Below are 27,372 nucleotides of genomic sequence, written 5' to 3' on the forward strand. Positions count from 1 at the left end.
TTAAAACCAAACTGTCATATTTTACAGTCTTGTTTTGATTTTTTTTTTTAAACTACAAATAATTTTATTTGTTCAGAGCAAGGGCGCAAAAGGCATTGTATGACAGCATTATATCAAGAAGGTAGGGAATGTAGCATTGAGTGTTTAGAGCTCTATATTAACTTCATTCTTGTTTGAGTGGTTCTAAAAAAAAAAAAAAACTAGGTTCATACACAATGAAAGTGTTTGAATATGCTTTAATGTTCAACCCACGGTCTTTTGTAAGATGTATTATGCATATATAAAAGTAATTATATAATTAAAGTATAACATTTATATTTATCCCTCAGAATTGGACCAGCACAGGCTGAAGAACTGCTCTGTGGTGAGTCGACGCTGAAGTATACAGTATCATATTGATTTGCTCATAGCTGTCTTGCTCTTAGACAGATGATCCTGTTTTATTGGATCATTTCCTCAAACTCTACATTAGGAGGCAGACAGGATCAAAAGCAAACACCAAGAAAGGTCACTCTAATGATTTCTTGCTTTAAAAAAGAAAAAATGGGAACACAAAACAGAAATAAAATACTGTTTAGCAATCAGATAAGACAAAAATATAATTCATCTCATTATTCAGACCTTAGGTTTGTTGTCACAGTTTTTCTGCGCTGTATTATAACACAGACTACAAAGACTCAGAATAAAGTCTAAAGCAAATTATAGATAAGTTAAAGATTCAGATTTAAAAAAAAATGTTAAGCAGAACTTTTGAATGGTAGTTTGTGTGTAATATATAAATATTTGTTCATGGAACAAGAAAAATGAGAAAACATCTGTTTGTTCACATTCTGCATCCTGCAATACACTTACTTTGGTTGAATGGCTCAGAAACCCATACACACACACACACACTTCCCTCACTGCCTGTGGATCAGAGGTCAAGTGATTCATCCCAACGTTTCCTGCAGAGAAAGTCACATAAAGGAGATTACGCTGGGATGAAGATGTCAGCTTTGTTTATAACTGTTAAACCACAACATTACATTAAACTCCGTTTCCAGGATGTGTGAACTCATTGGCTATTCCAGTTGAGTTATTCTGCTTTGGCCAACATGGATTCTTTTCTGTGCACTGGGTGCACGGGTCCTGTTGGTTACATTAACCGATGTTTGGACATCTGCTGGGGCTTGGCTCAAAGAGTGGGCCTGTCAACGTGGGCTTTAGAAAATCGAGAAATTGCACAAACACTAGGCTGCGCGGTAATAAAAACAAGCTCCCGCTTGCTGCATTAGTCCTACATTAGCCCAACTATGCGGCCTTTGTTGATGCATCGATGCTGTTAAAGATATCTTTGGTCAAATGTAGTGACATTTTAAATGCCTTCTAGATCAAGCTGAGCGATGTGACTTTTTTCACTTCAACTTATTTTCTTGTCAAACAGTGAAATTGTGGCTTGTGGTCTAATAAAATGAAGTTTGTATATATTTTATACAAAAGACTCTTAGCTTTACAGCTCTTAATAAAACGCATAAAAGCAAGGAGAGAAGTAGAGAAATAATAAAGAGTGATGAGGCAACCTTAGCTGCTCTCAGTAGGGGAGTGCTATGGTAGGCCCCCGTTTATTTACTTTAAGATTCTGCTGAAAAGATACAGACTGATGTTTTGTCACATGTAAAATACGAGCCGCTTAACATTATTGTGAAATAGCATAAACAGTGAAATGACCCTTGGAGTAATAACCATCACTTATCATTGCGATGGCAGGCTGATGTATTCTGATAAGATGTCTTTTCTCCGTCTGAGGTCTTAATTTCTCCCTGCTTCATGCTAGACTTAAAGGAAAAGCTAAATTAGCAAACTAAATGGATAATTGCTTTAGAGGGAGATATGAATAAAGAGGAAGAAATCTGAGCCCTTGGGTGCTTTTATTGCTTCCCATGTCTTCCATGCGCTCTCAGCTTTTCCTCACCAACAATGGCAACCATTGATGCTTTGGAGTGATCTTTGGTCAAAAGCGAAATTTTTTTAACCAATTAGAAACAGTTTATTAATAGACTTTTGCAGACAGATCATTTGCTGCAATGTTATTGTTTTAAACTAAATATAAAATTGAGATGGTTTGTATGTGGTAATAAAAATGTGGTAACACTTAGGTTTTCAATAGACAATAAGGTCTCATTTGTTAACATTAATGTATTAACTACATGAACTAACAATGAGCATTACATTTGTTACTGTATTTATTAAACTTTGCTCATTTTAGTTCACAGTGCATTAACAAATACAACATTTGATTTTAATAATGTATAAGTAAAATGTTGAAAAGAACATTAACTAAGATAAATAAATGCTGTAGAAATATTAAGTCTTAGTTCATGTTAACTATATAAAACCTTATTTGTAAAGTGTTACCAAAAATGTACTTTGTAGAAGCTGAATATCTTACATATAACTTGATAAATTGTCATTGCTTGGCAAGAATTACTGAATAAATTTAGCAAACATAGACGTTGATATACTTTAGCCTTTTTAATTTACTGCTTTATGTGATTTTTGTTAGCTTAATTTTATGCCTCATGGTAAATGCTTTATTTTTGTCCAAGAATTCATATTTTGACCTTTAAATGCCAAAAACATCCTAGCAAAATTATATCTATATCTTATGTCTTTACATGATAGGAAATTATTTTATGTGGCAGCAATATTAACTGTAATTGTAGCTGTATAATTAAGAGGTTGCTTTGTTAAAAAATACATTATTAATCAATTATTAATATCTAAGTTTCGTTATCTAAATAATAATGTATGCCCTTCATCCTGCCAGTTAAGCTGTTCCTCCAAACTTATTGTCATTTATTCACCCTCCTGTTGTTTTAAAACTGTATAACTTTCTTTCTGCTGTGGAACATAAATTACGATATTTTGAAAAATGTCAGTGTTTTCGTCATACAATGGAAGTCAATGGGCTCTAATGTCGTTTGTTTGCTCAACACTCTTCAAAATATCTTTTACATGTTCCGCATAATAAATAAAGTCAAACAGGTTTGGAACAATATTAGGATGAGTAAATGACAGACTTTTTCATTTTATTGTGGACTATCCATTTAAAGTCTTAACATTTAATTAGGATGTAATTGTACACTCTAAAAAACGCTGGGTTAAAAACAAACCAAGTTGGGTTGAAAATGTTATTTTAACCCAGCGGTTGGGTTAAATGTTTGCCCAACTTGCTGGCCAGTTTTATTTAACCCAACAAATGTTGGCTGGCTTAAAATAAACCTAAAATACATTGGAAATTAAAAATCAGACAAATAATTTCAGAGGAAAAATAATCAAAAGGTGAACATTATTAATAAGCAATTTAATAAATGTTTAATTATTATTCATTAAACTTATTAATAAATGTTCATTTTTAAACATATTAATAAATGTTAATTTCCAACATACTTTGGGTTCATTTTAAGCAAGCAATACAGTAATTTTTAAACAATTGTTGAGTTAAATAAAACTACTCAGCAGGTTGGGCAAACATTTAACCCAACGGCTGAGTTAAAACAACCCAGTTGTTGGGTTTGTCCATTTTCAACCCAACTTGGGTTGTTTTTAACCGTGAGTGTACAAAAAACTTTGCTTGTTTAATAATGTGCTATGCTACAAAAATCATGAACATCATATTATAGTAAAGAAAATGCTATAAAAGCTATAAAACTCTGGCAAATAGAAAGTATTAAAGAAAATATGACCCAAGATTCAAATTGGCACAGTTTTTCCATCTGCATGCATTATGTCCCATGAGCCCGATTCTGTTCACTTAACTCTCTGGTTAAATAATTCAGAAGTTACAGACAAAGAGAAAGAAACGTGAAATTTAGGCAACATCCGTGACAGGTAGAATAGAGTGTTGGTCTGCTGTGGTTCTGGAGAGAAACCTTTACATGCTTAGTTTAGTTTCATCAAAATATTGTTTACATGTCTCTGTGGAACTGACAGAGGCAGTGTGCCGTTATTTGAGCCTGATCATTTGTCAGTGTCGTTGTGACAAGGGCACCACAAGACTCCTCAGAAGGACATGGGCTACTGAGACCCAACTTTATATATCACCGGGTGTGAGACGTATCCGTCAGCATTTAAAGTGCCACAGATTTACTGCAGTGGTACTCAATAAGTCCGGTCAACAAGGAAAAGAAAAAAAAAAAAACTTTAGCTCAATCCTCACTTCATAGTCATCCATCTCAACACTGCAGATATTGGTCAGCTAACACAGATTTTGAAGTTTAAGTTCATTACAAAGAGATAATCTCATCCAAACCTTCTGGAATCAGACACTATGTGCATTGACCCAGGGCAGGAATTCCCCAGGTTCCTCGATGAGGCCTCTAAAGCCCAGTGACAGTTTGTTGTTACCATATTGTGTAACCTAAAACCTCAAAGAGAGGTTTGTCACTCACTCACCTTCTCCAGTTGTAAGCCGATAAGGACAGTAATTGACAGCTACACCGCTGGAGTGAATGACTTGAGCTCTCTCCAGCCAAGCATAGACTTGAACAGCTTCCTGACAGACACACGTTAACGTTTTCTTTTACACAAAAATTCTGTCATTGTTTTCTTACCTCCCTCACATGGGAGAATATAATGTTTTGGACATTTACATTGGATGGCTAAATCATCACATAAAAGCTGCCAACATCTGAGTTTTCCATACACTAGTTCCAAACATTACACTTGTCTTTCAGCAGTACCAAAGTATGAATATGCATTCAGATGCCCAGCTTCAACAGTCGAATATGAGAGCAACAGCGTAGCAGGTTCCCACTGCTAAAGGGGCTATACCTTGCAAACGCAGCACCTTTCTGTGCGCAGCGCGATCAGATCCAGATGGTGTGGGTTATGACCTCCACGGGGCCAGGCTAGCTGATCTACTGTCACTCAGTCTCTCAGTGTTTGTGTGTGTGTGTGTGTGTGTGTGTGTGTAAAAGAGAAGATGAGGATGATGTATGTCAGTGTAAAAGGAATCCACAGACTATAATTGCCACTCTCCTGATATTTGCCTTAATGACAGATCTGTCAGCTAATAATCATAGAGTAAATACGATACTGTAATGCCTGTCTGTGGTTTAGCGACACATATAGAAGACGGGTTTGCTGTGTGTGAACACTGCGACACTTTGTACAGTTTAGGAAGACGATAAATACGTGCTAAATAAGGTTAATATTGTCAGTCGCCTGGTAGCATTTCTGAATGTGAAACACAGGCGGTTTATGGTGACAAGCTGCTGCTGATGAATTATGTGTAAATGTAAAGTAGATACAGTAAAACTGAGATGCACTGAGTGGGATGTATTTTAGGTATAAGGGAAAAAGAGGCTGTGGTGAAGGCTTGTACCATTTCTCTCATTTTCTCCTTCCTCTCTCCTCTGCTTCTTTCTTGTTAGGTGATCGGGTTTCTCCTCTGGCCCATCAGCTGAATAGGTGGGGCTTGATCAATGGCAGGAAACTGAAGGATCAAATGGTAATATATCAGAATAAGACTGAGCCAAAGTCTGCACTCACACACACACACACACACACACACGCACGCACACACACACACACGCACACACTTAAACCTAGACAGAGGCCAGTGTGACCACAGAAACAGTAACCTGCACACTGACACAAGAGAGACAGTAACCTTCATCCGTGCTGTACATGACCATGGAGACCACAAATGAAGCAAGTCTCTCTCTCTCTCTCTCACACACACACACACACACACTTCCCCTCTAAACCCGCTCACAAACACCTTTATTTACAAACCATTGCTGCCTGCAGCAATGCAAATTATTATCATGAATTGTGTTTTTGATAATATCATCCTTTAAATTATATGTATTCATTCATTTTAATTATTTCCTGAGGATGTTTCCTGAGCATCACCTGCTGGGAGTTTGCATAATATTCAAATGAGAATTATTTGTAACTCTGTACCACAGATGTAAACCAATAAAACCAGATTATATTGGTCTAAGCAAAGGACTTAATGCATGACTAATTATCCCCTGAATTACTCTAATTTAGAGGTTTAGTGATTTGAGGATGATTAATTAAATCAAGCTATTGCACACACATATACACACACACCTCCACACTCCAACCTCTGAGATATAATTATTTTTGCTGGTTTTGTTTTCATTTATTTTAAATAATTATTATATTGTATTGTATTGTATTGTAATATAATATAATATAATATATTAAAAGCAAATACTTTCTTACTGTCTGTGTCTCTGTTTGGTCATGAAAAATAATAAGTCACTGTTCCAGCTAAAGCTGCAGTTGTGGAGTCATTAATCATATGATTTGATCAACAATCATTAAAGTGGCTTTCTGGAAAGCGTCTGACTGAATGAGTGAGTTTAGCAGGTTTAGATATTAGCCGATCTCACAAATAAAGCGGATTTCTTATATTCGCTACACCGATTTTGCCTAGCTTATCTTTCAAGAAACGTGAATAATATGTGTAATGTTTAGGCTACAGCGTGGACTTATTTATGTCTGTAGAGGCGGATGTTAAATTGTAAAATAAGCTAAAGCTAAACACATTACTCTCAGTGATTGTTTTCATCAGAACGGTTAAAGCGGGCCATTTAGAGATAACTTAAGATAAAGCATTTATACAGACAGACTCTACCTGTGAGCGGCGTGAACTGTGAAGTGATACAGCATGCACTAAGAGAAGCCCATTTGTTTTCAGTCTCTGCAATATCTATTAGGCAGATGCTACTGCGATGCAACTGTACACCGGCTTTTAGCCCAAGTGGACACATTATGCCCTCAGTTTAGCGTGTTGTCGGAGGAGCTTGAACTGGTGATTGAGTGTAAGCGTCTCCCGCAATCCCGTTGGCTGTCCATAAATCAGAAACGACCACAGATTGCGACCATATAAGACTGTCCACAAAATGCCTACATTTAAACCTGCGAGATCTTAGCTGGAAAATGTTTCTAAAATTAGGCTACTTCTATATCCTACGTAAACAAAAATACATAAATAAATATATTATGTATATGACTATAATTATTATTTTATATTATTTTAGTTATTATTTTTATTTAATATATTATTAAACAATTTTCTTTTCTTTTTTTTTGAGAGCACTTACAAAATTCAACCCCATTTTTTGTGTGATAAACATGCTTATTTCGCTTAAGTGTTTTGTTGTAGGTGATTTAGATTTGCATTCTATTCCCAAATTTCAGAAAAGCCTTCTCCACCGAAAAATCGCAATAAACATTGTTGCGTTTCGTTTCTTATTGCGTCTGACAGCTTCAGTAAATTAGCTTTATTAATGCACAGAGTTAAAGTGTGCGTGTGTCAGGCGACCGACGGTTTAACTTGAGCTTCCGAGAAGCGGTTACGCAGGACAGAAATAATTGTTTGTTTAATTTATCTCTGATGCATGGAGCCATGTCCGCGTTCACTAATTACAGTTCAGGTTTTGATTTGTGGCAATCAGGATTGTTTCATCTCTTAAATCCAGGATCAAAATGAACTGGTTCCGCCTTTTCCTGTGCTGCAGCACCCAAGTGTCACTGGGGCCTGTGTGCTGCAGTCAGCGCAACCATGCGCTGCGCGTTTCCTCGCATTGAGGGGCAATTATACCCCATATTGAATACGGAGTGGATCAATCAGTCTGTTGGGATTACAGAGGTGGACACCCACATGGCCGGAGGGATTGTATCTGTCTTTATTTTATGCGGACTCAGTGCCTTGTACAACATGTTTAGATATTTTATAGAGGTTTTATGTGCGGGGGGCTGTTTTCTAAACACGTAGATGCAGTTGATAAAATACATCAGAATTTTGCGAAAATTTTTTTCGAACAAGATTGAGTTACATGAAACTCAATACAACATGCATGGCATAGCCTAATTATCAACAGTTATTATTATGCGTTATAAGGGAGAGCGAGAGAGTGTCTATAGGGTGATGTTTCAATGTTTGTTGCTCTGTTTTTTTTGCGCGTCACATTTCTATATAATATTCCTATATTTGCTTGCTACAAATTAAACTATAAACCTAATTTAGAAATCTACATTGTCAAGTACATTGTCAAACGTAATCAAATTTACTTTTTTAAACTTTACAGGGATAAAAATAAAAATAATAAAAATATAAAAAAATATAATAAAAATATACAAATTCATAAATCTAACAACTCAAAAATACATAACAGGGAATGTGTGTGCGTGCGTGTGTGTGTGTATATATATTAGTCACTCTCACAGCTCTGTCAAATGTAGTTTACACCATGCCATTTTGTGCAATCTTTGTGTGCCCAGTAAATTTACATTGTAATGTTAGAACCTTCTGTTTGCTTAGCCATGATATTTCCCGTTTTATATCTTTAACATTTAAATATAAAAGGTTGATGTTATATATCAAATTAAACATCAGAATCTAGAAATTTAACATTCATTAATAGGTCAAATTATATAGCCAGATATAAAATTTTATTTTTTATCCTGTTACAACTCTCCCATTCTGCCCTAAATCTCTTATTGTATCTCGTACTGTACTCTATCTGTAAAACCAGAACAGTGTATGATTATTTACATATAAGCTCTAAACTCATATGTTAAAATTCTCTCCCAATAAGAGAAGTGAAAATAAAACAAAAACTAACATTGGCTGGTGTAAATTAGTGTGAAGCACCTTGTACAAAGCACGTTCAGTGAGTTTATGATTATGATGATGATGATGGTAATGATGATGATGATTATGATGATTGGTTAATTGCAGTAGACTGTGCCTGTTGAAGGTGGCTGGATTTCTGTAAGGTCCACATATCGCAGGTTGCAGCGAGAGAGGGCCGCAGCCGCTGTGGGTGTAAGGCGTGTAATATATTTAACTACGGTAAAGTAGTGTTTTGAGAATTGGTAATTGTTCACATCCTTCTCTGGTCACGGGGACACTGTCCAGATCTCACCATACGCACACGTGTGGGGTTTCTGAGGCGCATGCCTTCAGGTCTACATGGCACACAGCCAAACGCGTCTCTCCAGCTTGTTTCCTGACCTGAAATGTTGACTGACTGATAAGAAAAACAGTAGCACTGAATAATAACGCAATCAAGACCTGGCTGATAACCCAGTTATGCTTTTAAGCAACCTCAGTGCTTTCATGTTCACAGACGTCTCACCACCTTCTCAGGCCTAAGGCCCGAAGATTGGACCCAACTTCACACTAGCTCTCTTTGCATAAAAGAACATGTGTACAGTCATAATATTTACTTTGATAATGTTTTCATGACATGGCAACTCTGAAGCGGGGATATATGAACAGTCTAAATATGACAGTCCATGCGATTTGGTATGTGCACTGAATAAGGCTCCTTTTACCCTCTCTCTAGAATTTGCTCTGAATAAACAAGAGACTCGGGTCAGGTCCTCCGATGTGTGATCTACTTTGTAGGCCGGTGGTTAAGCGTGACATGCTTGGCCCTTAAAATATACCCTTTTTGTTAGAGGGGAACGGACAGAAAAATATACAGAATTCTCTGTAATTATGTATAAAGGTTTATTTTACTTTGAAGAAATCGCAGCCGATGGTGGAGGACTGGATGTGCGCGGCCGTACGAACTTCATGTTGTCTGGAGTAATCTAGCCTCGCGACTGGTTTGAATTTGCTGCCCCGCGACAGCAAAATTGTCGTAATCACAAAGTAAACAGATACTTCCTCTCCTATCAGAGCGAGTCGACAAAGTTAGTGAATGAGGGAACTTTCACTGTTAATTGTTGTTTTCCTTCGTACCCTGATTCAAAAACACAAGCATAATTATTTGCAAGTGCTACTTTGATTTTGTAATTTAGTTTGAAAGGGGCTTAAGGTGTTTCAGCAAATTATTCACTTAGATTTAGTTGTTCTTGCATCTCTTCATGGAAAGCAAGATACTAAATGTGGTACAGGGCTGCTGCTAGTTAAAACTGTGGACAAAAACAGAAAACTCTACAAATGCTAAAGAGTTTGAAGTGGTACTATATTTCCACCCAATGCATCATATTTATAACACACACACGGACACATCCAAACACTGACAAACACCTTCTCATCCTTTCTCTCTCCTATACATAAACACTGCATAAATATTATTTCTTGAACAACACAGATTTTAACAGTGTAACTTTTCCACAAAAATCACAGGAACAGTTGTTCTACCAAACACATTAAACTGTGAAAGGGTCTACAAACTTTTTAATTTTTGTTACAGGCATCTTCACGATTCAACAGTTAGTCACGCTAAATAATATCACATTAACAAAACTGTTAACACATTGTTGCTTCCACACAATTTGAGGTTTTGGGGACAGTTGCATAAACATAGCCACTATGTTAAGACTGTGTCTTAAGAACTAGTCTGACCAATCTTAAAAATCTAAAACAAGTCACTTCAAATACTTCAGTGACTGACTTACAATAAAAAAAAAAAACAAGTCTCACCATCTGCAAAAACATTCAAGCAAAATGGTATAATCAGTTTGCTTCATTGTGAACACTGTCATCATGCAGCTGCACATTGAAAATATATAAATAAATAAATGTGATATAATGATGTTCTATGTTCTCATTCTTGGTCTCTCTTAATTGAGCCAAAAAACTTCATCATTCCCAGCAGCAACACTGGAGATCAGACTACACTACATATGTTGATACACTTTTACCAGTTACTGTAGTGTACATACAGGAATTGCTCACATCATATCCTTCTAGGGTTATTAATTCAACCATATTCCACATTCCTAAATCCAGCTGATTTCTTTTTCCACCTAGAAACGGAAATATATGATTTAAACCAATAACAACAAGTAACTCAATGCGCGCAGACTGTAATCAGAGGCCTGTCATTATAGTCGCAATTTCCCCCGGTGCACTGTTTGGCCAAGGAACCAAAGTCAACCATATGAAATAGGCTTTGTTTATATAGCTTTGGGAAAATAGCAAATGCTTTTGTGAAATGTGTGTATTTAATAAAATAATTTAACATATATTTGTACAAATCAAAAAATAAAATTGCCTCATTTTCCTGCATACCCCTCCCCATCTTGTGCGTCTTTATATAGATCTCTTTTTTTAATGCCTCTCTCTTTTTCTCTTTCTCTTTTTCCAGTCATAAAATGGTGCCAGGCTGCGACATGAAGGCAGGGGCCATGAAACCGTACCCTCATCATCAGACTGTACAGTAGAGAGACAGAGTCACACTCCTGGTGTAAGCAGGGCATAAAAACACTGCTGCATGATAAGGAGCTGCACAGGGACTTTGAACATTTTATTAGTATCTATAAAAGAGGCACAGGACGAAGGACACAGTGTCTATAAAGCACTAATGGAGGATCAATTAAGATGGTCAAGCTGCAGAAAGAGACTTTTACAGTGTAGGGTTTTAACACTAACCTTGTCCTTTAACACTAACGCTGAAACCACAAGGCTGGGAAATTAAGCCTAGTTGTAATTCCAGTGCATCCCCAATATTTAATGATTGGGAACAGTAAAAAAGTTTGTTTGTTTGTATGAGAATATAAAAGTGAGCGGTGGAGAATTCCTACCTGCTTTAGTACAGAATAAAAATTACATAATATGCTGCTTTTTTACAAACCCACACCCACACACACACACACACACACACACACACACACACACACACACACACACACACACACACAGAGTATTGGGTTTCCAGATTTTATGGGGACTTTCCATAATTATTTTGATACTGTATAAACTGTATATTCTGTCCCCTACCCCTACACACAACCCTAACAGAAAACTTTGCATTTTTACATTTTTCAAAAAAAATCACTTAGTGTGAGTTATAAGCTGTTTTCCTTTTGTGGAGCAAAAATGTCCCCACAAGGACAAGGATTTTGGATATTTACATCTTTTTGGGGACATTTTACCTGAACCAAACACACACACACACACACACACACGCACGCAACACACAGTTTAGATTTGAACATTTGCATTTTATTTAATAATAAAAATTATTTAACCTAAATGTTATTTCATTTCCATTTTCATTATTCTGAAATACCATTTAAACACTTTAAATATTGTATCAGAGAAAAATTGGACAAAAAAAAAAATTAAATAAACAAATTAAAATAAATCAATGGCCTGTTTCTACATTTTCTGTCAGAGCCGCAGTAGGCTACATTGCTAAATAAACATTCATGTTTTCACTGAAAGGTTCAATGCTTATATCACTCTTCTGTGGTCACTGAACAGTACCGTTCCCTTCACATATAAGATCTGTATTTTTCAGCCTCTATTTGAGCATATGTATATGTTCACTTTGACTTTAAATAATGATTTAATTATTTAATGTGTACTTGAGTTTCTCTAAAGGCAGATATCATAACCTGCTTTTATTTTCTAAATACACACTTCTGGTCAAAACTAATAAGTCCCGATTAATTCCTGTATCTTCCATAACTTTCCTCTCTCTCTCTGTTTCTGTCTGTCAGGACATAGCATGGCAAATTGAATTACATTTTGAACACACGACTGGCCATCTATCAAAAGCAAGTCAAAAATCTTCCCTGTGCATGTTTATGAAAGACATTTCTAAACTCTTCCTGACCTGAAATGTTTATATCCAGAGTTTACGTTGTGAACATTTTAAATGTCATCAAAACCACCTTGCTCCAGGGGTATAAATTGATTCCATTTGTTGCCTGCCCAAGCAACTGGCCTCGGCCGCAGGAGCCATACGAGGGGGAAACCGAGAAGCTGGAGAAATCAGTTCTGAGAGGAGACACCGTGGACTTTCAGAGGGCTTTGTAATGAGTGAAAATCAGGGATGGGGTTCAGTGGGAAATCGCATACCATGCCTCAATCAGCAACATGTCCCAACAACCAGGGAGGCATGTGTCAATCAAACAGATGTGGGTTTGTGGGGAACCAGTGAATCAGTTATAAGGCTTTTAAGCCATCATTAAAGCAAAACTAAGAGATGCTCTGCTGCACTAATGTTATACATGTTAATACCATACTGTCAATAGTATCATAAGACCAGGGGCATCAGTCACTATTTATTTATTTTTTTTGTTTGTTTGTTTGTTGGATGGGACACCAATGGCAGTTTTGGCTCACTTAATGCATTAGACAAAATTATGATGGGTAAGGGGAGAAAAGTCTACATAGAATTTCCATGGTGTGCAAGAATAGTCAGATATAATTTTTGATAAGTGTGTTCGTGTGTGTGTGTGTGTGTGTGTGTGTGTGTGTGTGTGTGTGTGTGTGTGTGTATACAGGTTTGGCTATTGTGAGGGCCAAATGTCTTCACTTAAAATATTAAAGTAAAATATTATGACAACCGACTATTGAGGACATTTTAATGGTCCTCACTAGTTAAAAAGGTTTAAGTCAGCCAAAACATGTTTTTATTTAAATCTAGTGTTTTGCACGTTTCTGTTATGGGAAGGTGTTAGGTTAGGTGATAGAAAATATCATTAACCTGATATTAAATCAATGAAAGTCAATGCAATGTCTTTACTAATATAGTGAAAGTGTGTGTGTGTGTGTGTGTGTGTGTGTGTGTGTGTGTGTGTGTGTGTGTGTGTGTGTGTGTGTGTGTGTGTGTGTGTGTGTGTGTGTGTGTCTTGTTTAATCTATATTGTGAGGACCAAATGTCCGGTAAAACCTGACATTTTTGACATTGTGGAGGCATTTGGTCAGGTCCCATGAGGAAAACAGCTTATAAATCATACTAAATTATGTTTTGTTTTGTTTTTTGAAAATGAAAAATGCAGAAAGTTTTCTATGATAGGTAGTTTTATCAGTAGGTTTAGGGGAAGTCTATGGAAAGTCTACCAAATTATATAAAAACAAGTTTGTGCGTTCATGATTGTATACATATTTCAGCCCGTGTGAGTTTGTGCTATGTACATTGCTGAATGCAGTCCTACGCAGAGACACTGGACCAAAAAAACAAAAACAGACTTCAATCCCACTCACTGCAATAACTGCTTTTAAACCAAAGGGCCTTCCAGGCCAGTGCTTAAGTTTATAAACTTTACCCAGGATGTAACTAACAAAACTCAGAGCTCATCGTAGGAGGATATGGCACGTTATCTGTACGTCTAAAACTCTCTCAATCAAAATGGTGTCAAACAATGTCAACAGGATGTCAGGCTATGTGAGGCTATAGATGGATGAAATAGAGAGTGTGTGTCTTTTACAGCAGAAGCAGCATTAGACAATCTAAATACTTAAATTTAAGCACATGAAAGTGTTTGAGTGTAAAGGTGCACAATTTTACAAACATGCATTAAATGTGCATATATATATATATATAATCTCTGAACCAGAAGGTGTTTTTTTAAAATACACTTACAATGAAAGTGGTGTGTGCAAGTGTTCTGCAACGTCTATGCATATCCACCCTCCACGCTTAGACAGAAAGCAGATGTTGGGAATGTGTTAAAGGACAGTCTTGTTGATAATCAACCTGCTATTAGTGAGGTATGTGGCAGCGATGCTGCTGGGCTGTGAAGGATTGCATTACTCAATCTCTCCAGACGACAAGTGGCCGCTTTCCTCTTAGTGGAGTGCAGCACACATACAAATGAGTTCACACTATTTTGGAGCATCTCCCCCTAAACTCTAAATCTCTCTGGAGTGAGTTATGGTCAAGAAACGGCTCTCCATTTCCTCTTGTGGCTCAGGAGGTCCTGTAAAAGTGGGCTGAAGTAATGCAACCTTATTCGATTTCCACTATACAAGGGGGCGGAAGGAATCTTCATTTTTTGACCCACAGATGAGGTAAGAGCTTTACTTGGTTTACAAGCTGGACAAGACTGGGGGTCTGAAAACGCGACAGTTAAAATGACACAGAAAGTGTTATATGATGAAGTGGCATAAAAGGGATACTAAGAAAGAAAATAATGAAGAGAGGGTGGGAGGAAGTCAATCAGTCCTCTCCCTCCGTTTGACCAGCGGCCAAGCAGTGAGACTCGGAGCTGTGGCCGAGCTCCTCTGAGACAGCTGCAACATTTCAGGGCTCCAACTCAGCAAATTTCCATCAGCTGCTGCTGCCAGAGACCACAAAACGCTTTCAAACAACGGCTCACTTCAAGAATTCTTGTCTCAGGGAGGAGAGAGACTGAGAAAAAAAAGATGGCTGGAGAAAAGTATCACAGTGCAGCTGAGTGAGTTCAGTGCATTAGGTTAGCAGATTAATACAAACTGTGCCCTGGCAGAGGAGTTTGATTGGCCTTCCATGGCAAAATTGCTTGCAGGTTTAGAAGACGGTAGAGAAAAGTGTTTAAGAGTATGTAGCAGTCAGAAACGAGGCCGGTGTGTTTTGTGTCAAACCCTTCAGCCTCTTCGTCATACATTAACACTTGTCACAGATGCCCATTAGGTCTAAAGCCAGTGGCGAAAATTTAATTACCAAACCATTTATTTCATTGTTAGGAAAATAAACCAATGAAACCTCAGAATGCATTAGGCTAGCTGGTGGCCTCTCCTGTTTTCACCTTCTATGTTGATAACACCCAGTACACCCTGCAATTGGCCCAGTGCACTGAAATAATGCTCCTCTTATACACCACAAGCCAGTCTGCTCTATTAAAACCAGCTGGCCGGCATAAGTCATTCTTTATTTAAGTTCAATTAAGAGAACAACTGATTTAATGAAGGAAGCTATTTATACACAAAGGTTACTCATCCGTGCCGTCCATCGGCTGAGCGCCTCACAGGCCAAGAGGAGACCTGTCCCAATAAACTAGACCATTGACATGGGGTGCTTGTAAAAACAAGTGGGCCCAATCCATTCGTGACCGAACTCAAGGGACTACAGGCCGCCTTTGTCATGGACGGTCTGGCAAAAGGGAGTTTTGGTTTAGAGAGAGGAGAAAAGGGGCCTTAAGAAGAGAATGGATTTGCTGTTTGCTGATTAGAGGGAAGTAGAGAAATCACTTGATCTTAATTGTATAAGAAATATATATATATTTGATTAATAATAATAATACTGTTTAAAACAAATGACCTTTGGTGCTATATAAATACAGTAAAATAAAATATATTATGATCATTAATAATCACCATCATCACCATTTAAAAAAAACAAAAACAAACTTATTCCTCAAAATGAATGTTTTTGAAAGGTGTTAGTGAAGACGTAAGATCTATGCATGTAAACCTCACTCCCCTGAACTCAAGAGGTGCTCTAGCGACTAATGCTAGAGACTACAGTCTTTAGCCTCCTTGTTAGAGTGTCCGACTCCCATGCCGGCGGACCAGCGGTTCAAACGGGAGGGGTTACACTGGTGCCGTGACCCAGATGGGAGTGAGGTTTAGGAGGTTGAGTTTAACAGACGTAGGCTAGTAAGAGCTGTGCATGTACACCTCACTCCCCTAATCTCAATAGGTGCTCTAGCGACTGACACTAGAGACACTAGTGCTCAACTCCCATGCTGGCGGACCCGGGTTCGAGTTCCGTTTAGAGCGGGCGGTTCGAACAGGAGGGGTTACATTGGTGCCATGACCTGGATGGAAGTGAGGTTTAGAGGCGGGAGTGTAACTGACGTAGGCTAGTAAGAGCTGTGCATGTAAACCTCACTCTTCTGAACTCAAGAGGGGCTCTAGAGACTGCAAACTTTAGCCTCCTTGTTAGAGCCCCCGACTCCCATGCCGACGGACCCGGGTTCGAGTCCCGATTAGAGCAGGCGGTTCGAACAGGAGGGGTTACGTTATATAAATAAAATCAAATAAACAATGTATCATGATGTGGATGATAATGATTATTGCTATTATGAATATATTTTCTCCATAATAAATAATAATAATAATAATAAAAATATGGGACCTTTCTAAAACCAAAGGTCATTTTCTATGATGAAAAAGAAAAATGAAAAAGCAAAAATACAGAGCACAAGAAACATGTTATGAAAAGCAAACAACTAATAGAAAAGCAAATAAAAAAACTACACTATACTGGATGACGACAGAGACAAAAGTGGTCACATGGACAGGTCTCAAGAAATGACACTTACAATGGTCCAAGTAAAGTAAAACTGTTGGAGTTCAGACACTACTCCTCAAAACTCCCCTAATGTAGCATTTTAAGTGCTGTGTATGCGCGTACTCTCATTCCCTGCGCATTATAAAAGTGAAGAGCTATGCTGGAGAGTAGTGTTTGAAGTCTGGGCCCAGGCCCCAGCTCAGCAGTAAAGGGACTCCCCCTGCCTTTCTCTGGCCGTATAAATGACAGCTAGTGAAACCCGAGCCTCCGGCCCTTCGTAAAAAATCCGGACTATCTGCGCCGCCCTCTCAGTTAATCAAATCCACCGTAATTGTCATATGCGGATTTTTAAAGACACAAAGGGGAAATCGTAACTTGACCCAAGCCTCTTGACTTTGGGTTGTCAGAGTTTGTGTACAGTCATGCTCCTTCGTGTGTTTATGCGTGCGGCCGTATGAGCTTCGGGGAAAGGCCACGGCTGTCGACTTCATCTTCATCTCCCCTCATCTCACGCTGTACAACTCTTTAGATCTTCAAAGCCAGAAGAGGACAACAAATCACAGCGTCTTGTGAGTGTAAGCCTATAATAACAGTGACAAGGCATGACACCAGGGAGTAGGGTAGTCGAAACAATGGGGGGACCATATGGGATGTTTTTGGGAGGAGATGGAACTATTTAAGTAGTAAAAGAACATTTGCAACCCAGAGGTGAGCGACAGGGGAGCAACTACAAAATATGGAATACGCAGGTCGGCATAATATATATACCACCTTATGGAGCGATTATACTCCTGTGTCCACTTGGCGCTAAAAGAAAAAACAAAAACAGCTTTATCACTTTCGTATCCCACAGATGAACTTCAAACTTCACATGAACATGAACTTATCACCTGACTTCAGCTGTTCAGAGGTAACAGAAATATTAGCAACTGGCTGAACGTGCTTATTTTGCAAATAAAAAGTGACCATATGTGCAGGGTGTGGTTGGTGAGGTGGAAGGGGCCAAAGCAGCTGCAGAGATGGTGTGCATGTATTGTTGTGGCTGGACTGGGACAGTACTGTGGCGTTGATTGGCAGGTGCCGAAGACCTGCGCCTGAATTTGCACAGCCAGACTCTGACAGGGAGCCTTGACTAATACCATGTCAATGGCAGGGCTCACATTTGTGGGTGGGAAAGGAAAATGTTATGATGTTACCAAGAGAGACGGAACAGAAAAATAACACTCCATTAAGATGAGTTAGTCGCACTCTTTAACGGGAGCTTTTACTGGGGGCTGGAGACAGCTTTATTTGTCCACCTCTAAGAAAAATCGTTTCTCTGGATTTCATAGCTTCATCCTTCAGGAGTTCAAATACTTGCACACTTTACAAAGCACATGTTAAATGGTACATTTTACCACCACAAATAAAGATCTGTTACAGTATAATTGCTAAATATACAGAGTAGCACCATAAAATTTTGCCTGAGTGAAGGAAGAGTCATTAACAAACTCTGAGTGGTTACAAAGTTTGGGCACCTAACACTAACAGAACAATCCACATTAGCAGTGGGGTGCATGTCAACTGATAGCATCCTACTCTGCCTTTAAGCATACTAAGGCACTAGTCTGTTTTCGACGGAAGCATGTTTCTGCCACGGAATAAAACATTTTAGAAGATAATTGACTTTTTAATCGCACAATTTTGTCCAATTTTAGTCCAATTCTGAGGAAAAAAAGACTTTTTTCTAAGAATTGCAAGTTTATATCTCGCCATTCTGATTTTATATATCTCGCAATTGTGTGTTATAAAGTCAGAATTGCTATAAAGTAGCAATTCTGAGAAAATGAGTTTATATCTCACAATTCTGACTTTATAACTCACAATTGCGAGTTTATATCACGCAAATGTGAGATAAAAAGTTGCAATTATCTTTTATTCAATGCCGGAAAAAAATTAAGGTGTCAAATAAAATAAAAATGAATTAATGTTTTGATTATCCTCCGTGGATAAATGTCTGTGAATTTGATAACAAAATAGCAAACCAATTGCCATTTATTTGAAAGAAAGCACAAACTCTTCATGGAAAATGTTTCACGGACCCTACATTCAAAATAAATTATTCAGTCAAATGTTGAAACATGTTTACAGTTCATGCAATGAACTACACCTGTGGTTAATCTGCAAACTATGAACAACTGGTAAAAAAAAAAAAAAAAAAAAAAACAAAGAAAAACAAATAAATAAATAAAAGCTGACTAAGAAAAAGTGAATGTGACTGAACTGTCCAAAAGTGCCCAAATACTTATGGGCACTTAAGTTCTCCGATCTCCTCTACCTACACATGTTTATCATCCTTATATATCTATACATATATACATAGAGTTTGTCTTAGTGAGTGCGCATGTGTGTATGTGTATTAGACAGACTGAGTGGCACATTTGATATGGTCCACACAGGTGTCCTGGAGGCCCACAGTTGCTTCGAGTCCAAGAGCTTGAATGAGGATTGACGCGTTTAACTCGACAAATATGAAAGCCATCTATGGAATGATATGAGTTCTTGGAGGAGGGTGAGGGAACTTGAAACCGCTAACTCATTAAAGCTTGAAAACCCACTCAAGATTTATGCTTGAAAATATAGGTAATAACATCAATAAATCTCCCGCTTTTGGATGTAGATTGTGGCAATTAGACTTTAAAGTAGGCGATTGTTCACACACTGCAGAGATTCATGCTTTCTCAGCTTTGGAAGCAAAAGTCTGTTTTTGAGTCCAACATGGCATAAATCTAGAGTTTAGAACTAGTGTTTAGGGCTCAAATATTTTGTTCACAGCCTACATTAGTTTGTTTTATTATTCCGCTTTAATAGATATTTATTTGGCCCAACTCGGCTTCAGGTAATAGTTTCCATTTGAGACAGCACCAAGCTGCCTGGAGAAAATAAACACAGGTTTTTCTTTCTTCTCATCATATAACCGGGGGAAGACATAAGGGTTTCATCTATCACACATTGGAATGGTGCAATTACACCAGTGTTGTCATTTGAAACTGATACGCAAGGGAAGCACACGGAAAGTAAATGCTAACCCCATAGAGAGCACGATGATAACCTGCAATTTCTCATGGCTTTTATTTTACCCCTGCTCTGTAGGTCAGAGATTTGCATGTGTGACTTGTTAGACAAATGTGTATGTGTGTGAGAAAGTGTGAAAGAAACTCTACCATATTACTACACTGGGGAAATATGCACTTTATCACCTCAGTCAGACTCAGTACATTTGATTTTGGTTCCACTCAATTTCAATTGACATAAATTGTGCTATAAAGAAGTGGGGAAATGTAACTCTCGATTTCTCTTTGAGTGATCTCATCGAGTCAGACAGGCCTCTTGATATGAGAAAACCACAAGCGCTAGGAGCATATGTGCTCTGCGTAAATGTGTGTTCACACAGGCCTTGCACGTTTAACAAGCAGATTTCTCTCTGATACGGCAGACTCATGTGTTTACTCAAGCCTCTGACCTTCTCGCCATGACACTTTCACTGCTGATATAAATACCATCGCCATGCAAAATCATCATGCCCCACTCAGGTAACCTAACACGCTTCACCCCACATCTTCCCCATTGGCCGCATCAAATCACATGCTTAATGCTCTGGCCAACTGCATTGGAGAACCATTACTGCTGGGGGATATTTTTATACAAGGCTTGTTTGTTGAGAAGGCATTTGTAAAAAACGGGAGAGGTGGGGAATGTGTTGGGGAATTGGGTTCCGCATTGAAACCGGATCACAGCGCCTACGCTAATATGTCCAAAAGGACTGTAATTATGAGGTGATAATGCCTGCTGATCAGGTTGCTTGTTGCCAGTGAGAGGGAAGCCCCCACTATTCCCAGAGCCAGGAGGCTGATGGGTCTTCCAGGGCTCAGTGATGCAATAACATCGCTGACGGGTGGCATGGAATGAGCGGGCACAGCAATGTACTGTTGACGAGATCTCATCATCTACATGATGGTTTATAAGCAATCTTATAAGCAAACTGTTTGCCAGTGCTGAGGCTGTTACAGGCCTTTAGTATCTAATGTCCAAGTCAATCTTCTGACATCAGTGTGTACACTGTTTTTTTTTTTTTTAAAGAGAGAGATAAAGTAGTGAGAAGGGGTTAAACGGATCGTAGTTGATCTGTACTGACCAGGCTCCACAATTTGGCACACGGTGTTTCACGGATTAAGTGCCAAGTTTCACCATCAAAATTTTGTGCTCACGAATTGATTCCTCTTTTGCATCTCCATGCATTTGAATGGACACATTCACACAAAATTATGTCAAAAATACCAGTCTCTGCAAGTATTCTTGTAAACACAGTCGGTTATGTCATAAGTGAATGTAAACAGTTGAGGAAGAATATGTTAATGTATCGTTATATTTGATCCATGAAGTCGGGTAAGTCATTAATGTTAATCAAACAACAAAACACAGCTTAACCTATATTATACAGTGAACACTTTAATGTTATTTTACATTTAGGCCTAAGTATTACATGTCTGTACTTGAATACACTACAGTTAAACCTTATTTGTAACTTATTTGTGACAACACATTATTAGCTGTTTGATAACATACTCAAGCAAAAGGCTAATCATATTAATTACAGTCATGAGTCCGATGTAGTAAAAAACGATACCATTGTCCAGCGTTTACCTCAGTATGTTGACCGAGTGGATCTCTGAGCTGGCATGAGCGAGTGGAGGCAGGGCTAATTTGCATATTCATAGATCCACGTAAACTAAATGAAGCAAGGGGGTAGAGTTACATTCAAGCTATTTTAAGGCATGAATTTTTTTTTTTTTTTTTTTTCCCACAGGACAAAACATTGAAATATGTCATTTTAAGGGATAAAATTATTGATCACAGGGGGACTTTAAAATTTTTTAATGTTCTTGAAAAGTCTCTTTTGTTCTGTTGATTTGCTGCTCAAGATATATTTCTTAATATTATCAATGTTAAAAAGTTTTTGCTGCTTAATATTTTTCTGTAAACCATGACACTATCATTCAAAACTTTAGATTAAAAAAATAGATGAATACTTTTATTTGCATTAATTTGCTCAAAAGTGACAGTAAATACATGTATAATGCAACAAAAAATCTATTTCAAATAAATGTTGTTTTTTTGAACATTCATCAAAGAATCCTGAAAAAAAAAAATATCATGATTTCCACCAAAATATTAAGCAGCAACATAATAAGAACCATTATTAATAATTGAGCAGCAATTTAGCATATTATAATGATTTAAGGATCATGTGACACTGAATACTGGAGTAATGGCTGCTGAAAATTCAGTGTTGCAATAACAGGAATAAATTACATTTAAAAAAATGTAAAAAATTATAATAATTCACAATATTATGGCTTTTATTGTATTTTAATCAAATAAATGCAGATTTTGTGATCATGAGAAACTTTTTTTTTTATTATCGTACCTATAATGTGTACATTCAGATGTATTCAAGGAAAACATTTTTCTTATTTGATAGTTTCACTAATAGCATTTTAGTCATTAAAGGTGCCCTGGAATGAAAAATTAAATTTACCTTGGCATAGTTAAATAACAAGAGTTCAGTACATGGAAATGACATACAGTGAGTCTCAAACTCCATTGTTTCCTCCTTCTTATATAAATCTCATTTGTTTAAAAGACCTCCGAAGAACAGGCGAATCTCAACATAACACCGACTGTTACGTAACAGTCGGGGTGTACGCCCCAATATTTGCATAGTGCCAGCCCATGTTCCCAACATTATGAAAGGCATTAGACAAGGGCAGCCAGTTAACGTCTGGATGTGCAAAGCTGAATCAACAGACTAGGTAAGCAAGCAAGAACAATAGCGAAAAATGGCAGATAGAGCAATAATAACTGACATGATCCATGATATCATGATATTTTTAGTGATATTTGTGAATTGTCTTTCTAAATGTTTCGTTAGCATTTGGTTACGTACTGTTAAATGTGGTTAAAGTTACCATCGTTTATTACTGTATTCACGGAGACAAGAGAGCCGTCGCTATTTTCATTTTTAAACACTTGCAGTCTGTATAATGCATAAACACAACCTTCATCCTTTATAAATCTCTCCAACAGTGTAGCATTAGCCGTTAGCCACGGAGCACAGCCTCAAATTCATTCAGAATCAGATGTAAACAATATAACAGTATACAATACTCAAATAATCCGACGCATGCATGCCGCATGCATGACGAACACTTTGTAAAGATCCATTTGAGGGTTATATTAGCTGTGTGAACTTTGTAAATGAGCTGTAATATAGTCGAGAGCTCCTGTGGCAGGGAGCACGCGATTTAAAGGGGCGGCGCCGAGTGTAAATCAGTGCATTGTTAATGATGCCCCAAAATAGGCAGTTAAAAAAAATGAATTAAAAAAAAACATCTATGGGGTATTTTGAGCTGAAACTTCACAGACACATTCAGGAGACACCTTAGACTTATATTACATCTTGTGAAAAAGCATTCTTGGGCACCTTTAAATAAAAATCTTGAAAATGTAAAAAAGATTTTAAAAAGATTTAAAAATGTGTTTCAAACTATATAGTGGCACATATAATTGAGTATATCAACTAAGGTAGAGTCAGGTTATTCAGAGACAATGTATTTCTGACAATCAGTATGCATAAATGTTCTACTTAATACTGCTGTATCTATATCATCAAGTTGTCATAATAGTGATGCTTATCAGGGTTATGTGCCAACTAAGGTCAGAGACCAACAGAAGTCACAGGGTAGGCTAGATATTGAATAGCTGATAGTAGCATGTGGAGGTAAGAGGTCAGGTAGAGGCCAAAGGTCAGGATCAGGGACACCAGGAGAGGCATGGCTTTTTCAGCTCTGTTACAGAAGGGTAGACAGACGCAGTGGACTGAGAGACGGAGCCTTAATTATTCCTGACATATGTGGCCCAGGCACAGTTGCACCACACAGCAAGCAGTGTAGAACCCTATGGAAATATACCAAGCCTGTTTATTCACCGTCTCACATTCACACTCATTTCCTTTTCATGTTTTCGGATTATGTTCAGATTTTCCAGCCTGGAATTTCTAATTCAGGGTAAAAATAAAGGAGAAAAAAAGATTTTAGCACTCAGTGGCTGAAACCACGTTTTCATTACTGCCTTGACGATCCTTAATTAATCCTTAACAGAAAGTATGCAGCTGATGCAGCTACTCTAATGCATGTTTTTAATGACTCTCATAGCTTCATTGTGATAATTAAGTTATTAAAAGTGTGTTTTTTATAAATAAACTAGAAATGCTGTGACTAGTATCCTAGACTAGGTTCAGAGCTGCAGGAGCAAATGGAAAAAAGTCTGGTTGTATCTTTGTGAGCAAATATCCTCCACACTCATGGGATAGGGTGACCGGGGCTAGTTGTCACAGAAGTTATCCAAAGGGCTGTATCTTTGAGACAAAATTGTTTCTCAAGCAGTCATTTTGTATGTTGGATTTAAACATCTATTTTAAAACCTTCTTAAACTAGAATAATTTTTCTGAATTATGTTCTCAGAACTAAAATTCCAGAATATCATTAGATTATTATATCTGTTGTGTAAGTTTGACAGTTAGCCTGGGTCTTCACAATATTTCTGATTTACTACTCTTAAGTAATTGACTTTTCTCTCTTTTTCAATTATTTTCAAACGTCATCCCAATGAAACCAGAATAAAGTATAATTATATTAATAATATAGTGTTAATTCCGTGGGTGAAATGCAGTGAGAAACACTTCCTTGAATTTTTTTGAGATTGCTTTTTCCAACTAAATTACTTTGGTTAGGCAAATCAAACAGACAAATATGTTAGATGAGGAACAGGTTCTTTTATTGAGGATTGATTGTTGAAATGATAACAGGCAGATACCAATGGCTTTCCAATGAAAAAAAATCATCTATTGCTTGCACAGGAGTACTTCCAGCTAAAAGTAAAAAAAAAATAATAATAATAAAAAAATAAATAAATGGCACTCACTGTTTATTGATAGCTAATGGCTTCTCAGCAGCTTGGTCTATTTGTTTTCACTGTAAGAAAATATGCATGTTGTTTATAGCTGTAGTTTAAAATAGAAACATTACTCATGACTGCATTGGACATGGTGGTTTGTGACCCAACACCCTTCTCCTGCTGCACTAAAGAAATGCCCAGGGGAAAGGGTTTTAAAAAAATCTTTAGACTTTCATTATAAAAACATAGGAGAAGCAGGAGAAAACAGGAGACAAGAGATTATTGAGCAAATTACATCAGGTATCTTTCTCACACCCACTTTCCGTTTCACACACACGCACAAAAAAAATGAAACTGGGGCGATCAAACAGCCCATATAACACCCCCATGTATGGGGCCGCCTGTGGTCCTGTCAAGGGCCAGCAGCTGGGGGACAGAGGGGAAGGCGGAGGGGGGTGTCTGACCCAGGGTCCAGGTTCTGAGTACTTTTGCAGACAGGTTGGCTCCAGTAGCAATGAGTCATGGCCGTCTGTCTATGTTGCCTGCAAGCTGGCCAAAAGGGTCTTATATTTTATCATGATGCTAACCACTGCTTCATTCACTTACAGAGCTCTGCCATTTAGCCTATCCAAATCTATGAGTCCTCACACAGCCACTGTAGGGAATGGGGTGCACTGGATATAAACACAGCAGACTGGAGTCAAATGCACAGAAATCAATCTCCTTTTGACATGCTCCCTTTAAATGTGCTCAGATTTAAAGAACACTCTGGGTCAAATGAACATTCATCAAACGGAGAACATTCCTCAAAGAAAAAAAGGTCAAACAAGCTATGTAAGAGTTGAGATTTGTAATGACAGGAAAATCTAACTTATTTTAAGATGATGAAGAATTTATAATTGGCAAAAAATGTTTACTTTCTTTGATATTATATATATATATATATATATATATATATATATATATATATATATATATATATATATATATATATATATATATATATATATATACACACACACACATACATACATACACACACACACATACATACACACACACACACATATATATCATATATATATTATATATATATATGAAAAAAAATTAACTGACCGCTGTCATTCAAACGGAGAGAGCCGATAATGACAAAGACAGAATCATCACTATATTACTATATACACTTTATTAAAGGCACAGCTGACATTTATTATAATGGGTTTACGTGAAGATTGTTTTAAGTTTGCTTCAGTTAAAAGTTGTTAATATTTTTAAGCCTACTAAATGTTAAAAATTATGACCCATTTATACTATAATGTTGAATGGCTGTAATTTCATCCCCAGAAAGAAAAAAGAAAAAAAATGGTTTCTACATTAATTTGGAGATTCAATGTGAAAATATGTATTACAATATTAAATATATATAACATTTTAAAGGTGCGATTAATTGTGATTCATTTATTTATTTTAATTGATTGACAACACTAATATAAAGTGTGTGTGTGTGTGTGTGTATATATGTGTAGTGATAAACATGCGCTGTATGAATGGATATTCATTCTAATCGCCATTTACATAAACACAGATGTAAATGTCACTTCATACAGAAGCACTTCAGGATGGCGCTTATCATCAATGAAAATCACTTCACAAACAACAAACCCACCCTTTCCACTGAAGCAAGTATAAAAGCATGATATCCTCAGGCGTGGACAAACTGAAGAGTCGTGAATGATACATGATAGAGCACTGAAATTAAATTGAACCGCAACAAAGTCATTACTGGAGAGCACCCCAGGGCTTGGGTTCTGAGGAAGCATGTCTTGAATTCAGTGGTAGGTTCGACCATCAGGTTCTAGTTGACCAAACACACATTTACTGTTAACTTTAAGTAAAATTCCCTGTCAAAATTTGTGTCTCCATTCTGCAACCAGATACTAGGCAGATGGACATCCTTCAGAGGAGGGAGATTTTACAGATGAGGATACGAGCCCTGAACTCTTTCATTGTCTCATTCCACCGTCTGCACTTGCACAGAACTTCCGCAATTGTTCTGGGAGAAAAAAAAAGTGAAAGCCGGATCAGATCGCCTTACTTTTTCAGGAAAAAAGAGTGAAAAAACACGCAACCAAAGACTCTTCGGAACTCGGTGTGAAACGGATGATAGCAGTGAGAGAGAGAGAGAGAGAGCTGATGAGAAAGGGTGAACAAAAATGTCATGTTGAGCAGTATAACCTCAGGCGAGGTAACAAATAGAGCTCTCAATTGTGTCTTAATTTGTGTCTCACCACAGACCTTCCCTGCTAACGTCTGGTTGCTATTATCATAATCTATAGCAACATCCACCTTAAGCTTAACAGTGAAGACCTTGAGCTTATGTAATTTCAGTGTA

At 37.4% G+C, this 27,372-nt stretch overlaps 2 long non-coding RNA genes across 4 annotated transcripts in view; one reads left to right on the forward strand and one right to left on the reverse strand.

The window, feature by feature from the left end:
- Positions 1-13,553, forward strand: part of LOC125276774 — a 39,662-nt gene extending 26,109 nt beyond the window's left edge. Inside the window, exons 2-3 of the long non-coding RNA XR_007186751.1 lie at positions 5,415-5,491; positions 11,127-13,553. This is a non-coding gene — a long non-coding RNA (uncharacterized LOC125276774). The remainder of the gene's footprint in view (positions 1-5,414; positions 5,492-11,126) is intronic.
- Positions 1-27,372, reverse strand: part of LOC125276773 — a 65,158-nt gene that overhangs the window by 21,374 nt on the left and 16,412 nt on the right. For 2 of the 3 annotated variants that reach the window (XR_007186748.1, XR_007186749.1), the window contains exons 2-3: positions 5,366-5,476; positions 853-944 (exon numbers count right to left, since the gene is read on the reverse strand). This is a non-coding gene — a long non-coding RNA (uncharacterized LOC125276773). Of the gene's footprint in view, positions 1-370; positions 528-852; positions 945-5,365; positions 5,477-27,372 lie in introns of those variants that run through there. The other variant, XR_007186750.1, reaches the window with a different exon arrangement.

Source organism: Megalobrama amblycephala, linkage group LG10 (genome assembly GCF_018812025.1).
Source record: "Megalobrama amblycephala isolate DHTTF-2021 linkage group LG10, ASM1881202v1, whole genome shotgun sequence".
In the NCBI taxonomy this organism is placed as follows: domain Eukaryota; kingdom Metazoa; phylum Chordata; class Actinopteri; order Cypriniformes; family Xenocyprididae; genus Megalobrama; species Megalobrama amblycephala.